This window comes from Octodon degus, unplaced genomic scaffold (assembly GCF_000260255.1).
Source record: "Octodon degus isolate 3935 unplaced genomic scaffold, OctDeg1.0 scaffold00084, whole genome shotgun sequence".
Taxonomy (NCBI): Eukaryota; Metazoa; Chordata; class Mammalia; order Rodentia; family Octodontidae; genus Octodon; species Octodon degus.
The window spans coordinates 8150944-8163244 of NW_004524660.1; the positions used below are offsets into that span (position 1 = coordinate 8150944).

Here is a 12301-nt window from a genome sequence, read left to right on the forward strand (position 1 = left end):
TCAGTATCTGTAAGAGGGTGTTTTTTCTATGAAGGGATACAAAAAGTGTGTTTCTACACTTAAAATTATGTCTTCTCCCTGCCGAATGTGGGCTCCTGGTGCAGGCAGAACAATTGCAGATGGAGAAACTGAACGTCCTCATCATGGGAAGGTAAGCGCAGTCAGGGTGGGGGTTGCGTACGACATGTGGGTGACCCTCTGGCATCTACTTCTCTACCTCGATAATGGATAGAGTAGTGTAGAATAAAGATTTTTTTAAATTCTTTTTAATTATAAAATATCAATGAAACAGTTTCAAAACAGGTTAGTAAGACAGTTACAATAATTAATACATTGCATATTGTTGTCTTCATGTAGTTATTCAGAGGACAAGATGTAGACATGCTATCTTGTCTAAACAATATTAGTACAAACCTTTCTTCTCAATGAACTAAGAGAAAGTAGCTGTATATCTATGCTAGCTACTTTGTATATACATATAGGTTCTCATTACCTATTTGATTTTTTTCTAAGAATACATTATGAGGAGTTGGACTCATGTTTTGAAGAAATCAGAAAGTTCAATACAAGTGGAACTCAGTAGTGCAAGTCTACACTTCTCAATTTGCTTTTTCTTTTATTCTTTCTTTCTTTCTTTTTTTTTTTTTTTGTGGAACTGGGGATTGAACTCAGGCCCTTGCGCTTGCCAGGAAAGCACTTATTCCACTGAGCCATCTCCCCGTCCCTTCAATTTGCTTTTTTTTTTTTTTTCAATTTGCTTTTTCTAACAGTTATTTATTCCCACAGTTTTGCAGCATTTTTGTTTGGCAGCACTTAGGATTGTTTTGTAAATGGATTGTTTTAATATTGTCCTACTCTGTCTCCAGAAATTTTCTTAGGATCTACTTTCTTTGATGTGAATATAACGCCTCCTACATTTTTTAGCTAGTGTTTCTACAATTTATCCTTTCCCATTGTTTTACTTTAAAATTGCCCATATTTCAAGTGAGTTTTCTACATGATTAAACTGTAATTGGGTTATGTTTTTAAGCACTCTGCTAGTCTTTTTCTCATTGCATATTTAGATAATTTACATTTAATACAATACCTGATAATTTTAGAATTGTGATTTGCCATTGTACATTTTTGTTTTTGTTTTATTTTGTTAATCTTGATCTCCTACAGAATGTTAGAACTATGTTTACAATTATGTTTTCATTTTTATGTAGTTTGTGTTTTTAAGTGAATTATTTGTATAGAATTATAGTAGCTGCTCTTTGCATAACAATTAGATCTATCTATCTATCCATCTATCATCTATTTGTATCTGTTGATATATGTATGAGTTTACTTTTTTTTTTTTTTGGTGGAACCGGGGATTGAACTTGGGCACTTGTGCTTGCCAGGGAAGTGCTTATTCTACTGAGCCATCTGCCTGGGCCCTGTGTTTACGTATATCAGCATTCTACATTTGTATTGTATGAGCCAAAAACAGAAAGCTTTATTATTATTATTTTTCCCATAATTTTATTGACAGACAAATAGCAATGAGACAGTTTCAAACCAAATTGGTAGGACAGTTTCAATAATTAACACACTGCATACGGTCTTCCTAGTGTTTAATTGCTGTACAAGATGCGGACTTGATATCCTATTTACAAACACGATTACAACAAATCCCTCTATTCATTAAGAGAATGTAACTATGTATCTCTCCTAACCATTTTGAATACACAGAAACAAAATGGACATTCATCTGTATCCTCTTTTTTATTAAGTTCCATCATTTAAATATTTTAGGTGTGTAAACTCAGCAAAATATTCTAAAAGAGTCCAGTAGCCCATAATAGCATTGGGTCTTCCGCTTAACTGGCAATGTCAGAAATTGTTGACCTGAGTCCCCCACAGCTCAACATAACAGCATGGCTTTACTTCCTATATTGCGTCTTCATACTTTTCTACTGGATGGTTAAGATCAAGGTAAAGCAGGACCTATGCAAGAAGAGTTGTAGCTTTTGGGTCTGAGAAGGTCAGTGAAATCCCCTCAGGATTTATCCTGAGATCCTGTACCTCAGATTGTAGAACCTTTTGTCAGTGTCAGCCTTGTGGATGAGTCATGGCCATTGCTTGGCCAATGTTGAGCAACAAATTTGATGATAACAATATGTAATATAACAATTGTTAATTTTCTATTCTTTTTTTCATAATTTTATTGATAAACAAATAGCAATGAGACAGTTTCAAATCAAATCACTAGGACAGTTTCAATAATTAACACATTGCATACATTCTTCTTAGTGGTTAATTGCTGTACAAGATGCGGACTTGAGATCCTATTTACAAACACCATTAGAACAAATCACTCTATTCATTAAGAGAATGTAACTATATATCTATCCTAACCACTTTGAATACACAGATACAAAATGGACATTCATCTGTATACCCTTTTTTTGTTAAGTTCCGTTATTTGAATATTATAGGTGTGTAAACTCAACAAAATATTCTAAAAGAGTCCAGTAGCCCATAATAGCATTGGGTCTTCTGTTTAACTGGCAATGTCAGAAATTGTTGACCTGAGTCCCCCACAGCTCAACATAACAGCATGGCTTTACTTCCTATATTGCGTCTTCATACTTTTCTACTGGATGGTTAAGATCAAGGTAAAGCAGGACCTATGCAACAAGAGTTGTAGCTTTTGGGTCTGAGAAGGTCAGTGAAATCCCCTCAGGATTTATCCTGAGATCCTGTACCTCAGATTGTAGAACCTTTGTCAGTGCAGCCATGTGGGTGAGTCACGGCCATTGCTTGACCAATGTGCTCTCTGTGAAAGCCTGAGAGAATGTTTTCTCTCCATGTGACTCTCCTTAGGCACACTCTACATCATCAATCACTTTCCTCTTTCAGTATTACACATTGCTGTCTGCAATGTAGTTGCTTAGCTCACAGATAGGAGCACGTAGAGTTAGTCCGGGTGAGAATTCTACCCATTACCTGTTACTTTCAAAAACTTGATGGAAAATTTTAGGGCCATTACTTTAACCATCCTGTTTATATAAATGTATGGTTTTGCCCCTACCATATTTCCTGAGTTTTCTCCTTTCTCTCTCTTCATTGTTTAATCCTTAAGTTCTTTCTTTCCATTTAACTGTGTTATATCTTTCAATTTTATTTCTTCTTTTGAGTTCTTATACTAGGGAGACAATATGATATTTACACATGTGTGTCTGGTTTATTTCACTTATGAGTATAGCTTCAAGTGGCATCCACTTACCTATGAAGGCTTCAAGTTTATTTTTCTTTATAGCTGAGTAATACTCCATTGTATAAAAATACCACATCTTTTTCAACCATTCCTCAGGTGACGGGCATCTTGGTTGTTTCCAAGATCTGGCTATCACAGATTGTGCTGCTACAAACATAGGCGCACATATATCACCATATGTATGATGTTTTCAGTTATTTTGGGAAAATTCCCAGAAGTGGGCTAACTGGGCTGAATGGGATTTCCAATCCTAATTTTTTGACGAGTTTCCACACTGATTTCCATAATGGTTGCGCCAGTCTACATTCCCACCAGCAGTGGAGAAGGGTTCCTTTTTCCCCACAGCCTCCCCAATATTTGTTGTTGGGTGATTTCTTTATGATAGTCATTCTTTCTGGGGTGAGATGATATCTCAGTGTTGTTTTAATTTGCATTTCTTTAATGGCTAGTAATGTGGAGCATTTTTTTCATGTATTTATTTGCCTCTTGTCTTTCTTCCTCTGAGAAGTGCGTGTTCATCTCGGATGCCCAATTTTGGATTGGGTCTTCAAATTTTGGGGCCCTAATGTTCTAGATAGAAGACCTTTGTCTGAGTTCTTATTAGTAAAGATTTTTTCCAAATTTGTGGATTGTCTGTTCACTTCATTAGATATTCTTTAAAAAAGCTTTATCTTCTTCAATTTGGGAATATGATATTCAGATAAGAGTTCTTGTAAAGATCAAGGACATTAAATGCTGCTGAACAGCAGTGCAGTTAGAGCATTGGCAAGTAGACCAAGTATCTGACAATCTTAGCTGACATTCTTATTAATTATGCTTTCTGGGCCTGACATGGTCTGTGCCTGTCTTGGGAACATACCCCAAATATTAGTTTTACAGATGCTTTTTCTGCAAAAAGAAATCGGCTATGATTGAACCTTTTTCCGCATTCCACTCTAGTACTAATTAACAAACAGAAAGTAGACTAATCTTTCTTATATGTTTTATGTAGCCTTTATATGTCAATTTTCATTTATGTTTCTTCAAGTGTACATTTTGTATAATTAAAAACTTCATATATTAGCTCCTTATTGATGTCTTTTATACCATTATTTCACCTAACTTTGAACTAATTGACCCAATGCATGTCTCAAAGCTGATTAATACTTTTAAATAAAAATTGCCTCTTTATTGATAGCTCGACAGCGATGATTTGGCACATGTTCTACATAATATATTACTGCTCATCAGGGAGCACTGAAGAGCACCTGACTTTGACAGACTCTGAACTCAAGTGAAATACTGAAAAACTCATTTTTCTATTAAATAATAGAAACATGTAATAACTCTTCAGCTCAGCCCTACCACAAGGGAGAATTTGCATAATTTTCACATTAATCAATCCAGGCTCTATTCCTACATTTGAGCTTAGTGAAAGTACTCTTAATAATAAGTATAAAAAACTGGGGCTGGTGAGATGGCTCAGTGGTCTAAAGCACCTACTTAGAACAAGCTTAACAAAGCAAAGGGACCGCGGTTCAATCCCCCAGCACCACATGCCAGCCAGCCCCGCCCCCTGGTGGGCTGAGTTGGCCACACACACACACACACACACATAAATAAATAAATAAATAAATAAAACAAATAAATTTTTAAAAAGTATAAAAAACAGATCAAAGAGATACTCAGCAGGATCACAGAAGATGTCAATAATCAGATGATGGAAATGAAAAATAAATGATCTAGAACACTTCAAGAGACACTGATCAAAAGTACATTAGCTACACAGATGGTACAAAATACAAGTGATGAGTTTAGAAAAGAAGTAGAGTCCACAAAAAAGGTTCAACCAACACTGCAGGAAATTTTAAATTATGTTGAAAATAGGAGTGACCAGTATGAGGACAGAGCTTAAGAACCAGCAGGTATGATGTCTCCAGAGATTAAAGACGTGTTAAAAGCATGACGACACCAAGAAGAATGGATTCAATGACTGCCTGATGACGTAGAAACAAATCTAGGAGTAAGTGGAGTAAGTGGAGACTCATGATCAAAACATTAAAACCTCTTAGACAAAGGCAGTGGGCCACATGTAAAAGTAACCCCGTTAGAGTTGTGGCAGACTTCTCAGAGCAAAATTTAAAAGCCAGAAGGGCTTAGAGGAAAGTGTTTCAAGTCCAAAAAGACAACAACTTGTAATCTTCATTAATGTGTCCTGCGATACTTTCTTTCAAATTTGACAGAGAAATTAGGTATTTCCTTGACATGGACTATTTTAAGAAACTCATGACCATCGAACCAGCATCGTAAAACGCATCCTCACGTATAACCAAAGAGAGAGAATGAAGCTAATGGCACCAGTGTGTCAAAAAGAATGAATATGCCTGGTGCACTGATCAACTAAGGGAAAGGAACAAAACACAAGGAAGTCAGCAACAGGAAAAACTCCCCAGCAGGAGAATCAGTACTACTCTTCAGTGATAACTCAGAGTGAATGTTCTCCTTCCCCAAGCAAAAGACAGGGATTGACAGGATGGTTCAGGGACAAAATCCAGACAATGTGCTATGTGCAAGAAACATAGTGAATTAAAAAAGACACACTTTAAAAATCAAAGGATGTTTGTATCTGTGTATTCAAAGTGGTTGGGATAGATATATAGTTACATTCTGTTAATGAATAGAATGATTTGTTGTAATGGAGTTTGTAAATAGGATCACAAGTCCGCATCTTGTACAGCAATTAACCACTAAGAAGAATATATGCAGTGTATTATTTGTTGAAAAATAAAAAAAAAATCAAAGGATGGAAAACATTATCGCATAGAATGGAAACGTGGGAGAGAGGCAGGAGAGCTGTCTAAGCTCAGAGCAGTGATTTTAAACCAAAACTGATCAGAAGAGATAAAGGAGATTATTACATATTGCTTAAGGGAGCAATTTGACAGAACAATAACAGTTATAACTATATACACACTAAATAATGAAGTGTTCAACTTCATAAAAGAAACAGTAGTGGACCTAAAAATTTAGATAAACATCAAAATAATTGTAATAGGAGAAGTCAATACACAACTTTCACAAATAGACAGATAAACTAGACCAAAAGTTACCAGGGAAATATCAGAGTTTAACCAAACCTTCAAACAAATAGACTTAAAGATATCAAGTGCTCTAAATAACAACAGAATCCCAATTCTACAGAACAGCACATGGAACCGTACAGCATTCTTTTTTTTATTTTTTGGTGGAACCAGGGATTGAACTCAGGCCCTTGCGCTTGCCAGGGAAGCACTTATTCCACTGAGCATCTCCCCGGCTCCCCATACCGCATTCTTAAGTAAATGTAAAAGAATGGAAATGATCCACATATATTATCCTATTGTGCTGCAGTGGAACTAGACATCTATGACAAAAGAAACCATAAAAACTAAGCAAACGTAGAAATTAAACAATACCTTCTTGAAAAGTCAATGGTCCACAGAGGAGCCACTGGCGAGAGTTAGACCATTCCTACAATCAACCAACAATGTGACTACCACATTCTAGAACCATGGGACACATGAAAGTGGTTTTTGAGGGAAGTTTAAGGAATTCCCACATCAGAAAAGAAAAGCAGGCACAAATAACTTAAAGTCATAGACAATAAGAACCATCCAATCCAATGCTAGTATCAGGAAGTAAATTATAAAAACAAGAGCAGAAATTAATGAAGAGAGACCAAAAATACCCTAAAGAATCAATAAATCAAAAAAAGTTTTTCAAAAGAAGAAACAAAATAGAAAAATCCTTAGCTGATCTAACTAAAAAAAGGAAAAGAAAAGACCTAAATCCATGTAATTAGATAGAAATGTCAAAATCCAAACCGATTCTGCCACAATCCAGATCACTGTGAGAAACCTTAAGAAAATGGAAAATTCAAAAGAGCTGGATAGATTCCTAGAGATATGTGAGCTACTAAGGCTGAACTAAGAAGATATGCAAACTTGAATAATCTTTTTAATTAAATTTTTAAAAAATCTCCTATGTATTTATTTGGCACAGCTTGCAACCCAGCTCAGACTCGTAGTCATCCTCTCGTCCCGCCTCCCCAGTGCTGGGATTACAGATGTGTGCCGCCACGCCTGGTCTCAGAGGCCAGCTTGGCACTCCCGAGGTTTCTGGGGCCAGCATGGATCGAACCCTTGTGCTTGCCGGGTAGGTGCTTAGACCGTACAGCTATCTTCCCAGCCCTGAAAACTACAGTTAGTATACAAATCTCCATTACTTGTAGTGTTAGTGAGTAAAGATAAAAACACATTTAGAAATTTCAGTTTACAGAATGATTCTCCATAGAATTTCATCAGACATTCAATGTGCATGAGATATATTATCTAATAAGATTTGGAAAGCAGTTTTAAATTTTTTCTAAGGTAGTAACTTTATTTATTTATTTATTTTGCAGAACTTCGGATTGAGCTCAGGCCCTTGCACTTGCCAGGGAGGAGTTTATTCTACTGAGCCATCTCCCCAGCCCCTGAATAATCCAACATCAGTCAATGAAATTGAAGAAGTAGTAATAAAACTAAGAAGATTCCAGGTTCTGATAGAGTCACAGACAAATTCTACAACAACCTTGTAGATGATCTAATGCCAAACTCCTCACACTCTTAAATAAATTTAAAAGTGAATCAATTTCCTCAAACTTATTCCTGGAAGCAAGTATTACCCTGATTCCAAAATTAGGAAAAGACCCACCCATAAAAGAAAACTAAGGGCAGTCTTTTTAATGAACAGAGATTAAATCCGAAGGGGATTTGACTGACCTTATCAGATCCAAAAGTTACATTTCTTGTTATATAGGTCTTGCTTTATCTTGGTTTTAACCACCCAACAGAAAAGTATAAAGGTGAGGTATAAAAAGTAAAACCATATTAATATGCTGAGCTGTAAAATGTTCAAGCCAGCAACTTCTGATATTGCCAGCTCTGCTGATAACCCACCACTATTATGGACTACTGGACTATACTGGGTTTCTTTGCTGAATTCATGCACCTACAGTATTTGAATAGCAATGGAATACCCATGTCTGACAAAGTTAAACAAAAAAGGGGGATACAAATGAAGGACTATTTTGAAGTGAAAAAAATATATATGTCTATACAAAATAGTTGGGATAGATATACAGCTACTTTCTCTTAGTTCAGTAAGAAGCAAGATTTGTACTAAGGTGTTTAGACAAGATATCATGTCTGCATCTTGTACTATGAATAACCACTATGAAGACAATATGCCATGTATTAATTATTGTAACTGTCCTACTAACCTGTTTTGAAACTGTCTCAGTGCTATTTCTTTCTCAATAAAATCAACTAAAAAATCTTTAGTAAGATACTGGTGAAATGAATACAAGAAATCATAAAAAAATCATGTATCATGATAAAGTGGTGCAAGGATTATTCAACACCAAGATCAATAAATAAACCCATCAAAGAGAAATTATGGAAACAACGCTTTTAAGAGTAGCATCAAGAAAAGTGAAATACTTAGCTATGAACTTAAGAAAGTTAAAGGCTTCAACAATGAAAACTACAGTGTTCTGGCTGGGAAGATAGCTTGGCAGTCTTTAGCACCTCCCTGACAAGCGCAAGGACCGCAGTGTGACCCCCGGTATGGCCTGCCATGCTGGTCTCAGAACCCTGTTCATAATGGAATACCCATCTCTGACAGGACAAAACAAAAAAGGGGATACAAAGGAAGGACCGTTTTATATTTGTATATACAGAACAGTTAGGATAGATATACAGCTACTTTTGCTTAATTCAATGAGAAGAAAGATTTGCACTAATAATGTTTGGACTGGATATCCTCTCTGCATCGCGTACTATGGATAACCACTAAGAAGATAACAATGTACAATGTATTAATTATTGAAGCTGTCCTATTAATCAGTTTTGAAACTGTCTCATTGCTATTTGTTTCTCAATAAAATAAAATAAAAATAAGACCAGCAAAAAAATAAAATAAAATAAAATAAATAAAAGAACCCTGGTCACGATGGCACGTGCCTGTAATCCCAGCACTTGAGAGGCTGAGACAGGAGGATCACTGTGAGCCTGAACTGTGTAGACAGACTCTGTATCAAATAAATAAATACGAAAAGAAAAAAAAAACTACTATATTCTGAAAAGGGCAAATTGAATAGTACACCAGAAGATGGAAAGGTGTCTAGGCAGATCCAATACAGTCAAAGTGGCATTTTAAAATTTGATTTTTAAAGTTGATTTTACAAAAGTTAGAAAGAACAAATTGTCTTTTTGGGTAGAGAATTTTTAGAAAATGGGAATCTCCCTCTATTACTCGTGGGAGTATGAACTGCCTTCTTTGGGGGAGAGTAGGTATTGAAATTACACTGGTTAACTTTTACTTTTGACTGATACAGTAATTTTTGTAGATCTAAACTCTCAGAGAATACTACCTGGACAATATGTATGGACCGGCCAACCACAGACATTGGAGCAGAGGTGGCCCTTCCTTTGGATCCCTGAGACAAGGGCAGACATGCTGCACACACATTTCTGTCTGGAGGAACTATTTTTAGACCATGATACATGCAAATGGATGTGTGGTAGCACACAGGTCTTGCCGAGCAGAGCTTGTAATTCAGAGCTCCTGAAAAGCTTGTGGGTTTGGGATAGGAGAGAAAACCTTCTACAAAAAGTAGAATTCCTAGTATCTGCTTCTGGAGTGTTTCGCTGCATACTGAAGCAGACAGAATGACAGCAGAAAGCTCACGATGAGACGACAAAGGCATTAAGACAGCCACACAGATATGCTCAAAAATTAAAAGGAAAAGTGGCTGTAATGAGAGCAAAGGTGAGGATTATTAGTTATGATAACAGGATCTATAAGAACCAAAAGAAAATTATGGAAGCATAATATCAGAAACTAAAAACAGTGAGTAGGACAACACCATTAGATTGTGTAACAAAAACAATAGTGATGCAATGGAAACCATCCAAAGTGAAGAAATGAAAGACCTGAAGTCACAGGAGTCGGGGACAGGTCGGTGGAGCACTCCAGGCTGTCCGTGGGGTCCTCGGCCTGCTTCTGCCGGGACCCCTTCTTTGCAGGTTTACCACCTAGACTTCCTTGAAGAAGAAGACAGAGGCTGGCTTTTTAAGAATCCTCATCAGCCCTTCCGTTCAGGCTGTGCCATTGGCCAGGCTCTATCTGGTGTCCAGCAGAGGTGAAGAGCTGGAGCTTGTCAAGAGTGGATGGTTGCTGCGACAGTACTATTCTGAAGTGCCGGAAGAAGGATTGGTTTGGCCTACGGTCAGATGGTTGCTTGATCTATTATGATGATCAGACAAGACCTAGTATTGAGGATAAAGTCCATCTGCCAGTGGACGGCATCAGTATCCGCACAGGGCGTGAATGTCGGGATATTCAGCCTCCAGATGGGAAGCCAAGAGATTGTCTACTTGAGATTGTTTGCTGAGATGGGAAAGATGATCAGACTGTGCAGAAAACATGGATGATTGTTTGGCTTGGGAGTTTACACTTCAGGATTCCAGGACAAACATGGCTTGTGCAGGCTCTGCTGTCCTGTCAGAAGAGACTGCTGTGGCTTCCTCGCCCCACCTTACGTGGCCTATGCTGCACCGACCTCCAAGCAGGCACGTGGCTACAGTCCTTACGGTGGTGCATACCTGACAGGAACTCAGATTGTCTGTGCTGCGAATGGGCAGGCAGTTGCAGTGCCTTCTCAGTGCCCATAGGCAGGACTCTATGGACAGCAGCCTGCCACCCAAGTTACCATTCATGAGCACTGTTGAGACAATGACAGTGACCTGGCCTGGGCATGCTGGCTGGAGCGGCGACAGGCATGGCCCTCGGGTCTCTGTTCTGGGTCTTTAGTGTCTTTAAGGTCTTCTATATGCATAACTTCTGATAACCCTGTGTGCAATAATAACATGCTTTGCAGGGCACTTCTGTTTGTGACAAATGTTTTTTAATAATAGTTTTACTAGTTCTTTTGGAAATAGTGACTTGATAATTGTAACTCATCTATGCAAGTACCACGAAGTGGGGCTTAAACTGTGCTGTTCAGCTATAACATAGATTCTAGGGGCAGAAGCTAATTCCCAGACTTCATGGAGAGACGGTTGCTTCTCAGTTAGGTGTAGTGTTTGCAGGATAATTTATTATTATGCAAATAACATAGTGATGAAGGAGTGAGTGATTGTGGTAAGACAGATTGCAGCTTCTTTTGGTCTAACCTCAAACTTTGAAAGCTTAGATCTGAACTGCCCGCTGCTGCCTCGAGCAGTGGGCTGGGGAGCTGTGGTGGCCTCCTAAGGCAGTGGTACTCCTGGGAGCCCAGTGGCCTCACTCTGCACTGTGGAGTGGGGGACACCACCCTCCCACACTTTAAGTGTAAAATGATGTTTCTAAAGCCCGCTGAATTGTAGAGCTACCACTGCTTGTGTTATACCTGTTTTTCACAGTGGTATTTGGAAAACATCTCAAATGGCATGTGAAGGTTCATTTGCACTATAGGGAGATGCATTTTTAATGTCTGATTTAGGAATATTTATGGATGCCTAAACCTAAATATAGCCTATTTTTCTACTTGTTGAGAAGGTAATATTAAAAGAATGATGGAAAACAGAGGGAGCCATGGCTGGCCTCAGGCCTCGGGACTGTGCTGTGCAGGGAACACTGTTTCCTGCCTACTGCAGGTCGGGCCTGACGGGTAGGGCCAGTGGCTGCTCACCAATTGCTGGGCTGGACTAGGACTGGGCTGGCTTGGCTTATAGACCAGAAGTGGAGCCTAGAAGCTGAAGATGCCACTCAGCCTTATTTTTGTTCCTGACCCACACATTATGCAGAAGCTTAAAACATTTGTTGGGCCTCCAGATGTGTGAAGCTCTGGGAAACCCAGTCTCACATTTCTGACAGATACTCCTATTTCCCATATGAAATAGGTATTTCAAATATTTCTGTTATTTTGTGTTTTAAAGCTGCTTATTGGCTGGTTTTCCGGCTTGCGGGCTTTAAACAGTGTGCGTTCATGAAGGCTGATTTCCACCACTAAGG

At 38.1% G+C, this 12301-nt stretch overlaps 1 pseudogene; it reads left to right on the top strand.

The window, feature by feature from the left end:
* LOC101576115 overlaps window positions 1-12299 on the top strand; it is a 57263-nt pseudogene extending 44964 nt beyond the window's left edge.
* Window positions 12300-12301: the final 2 nt, after the last annotated feature.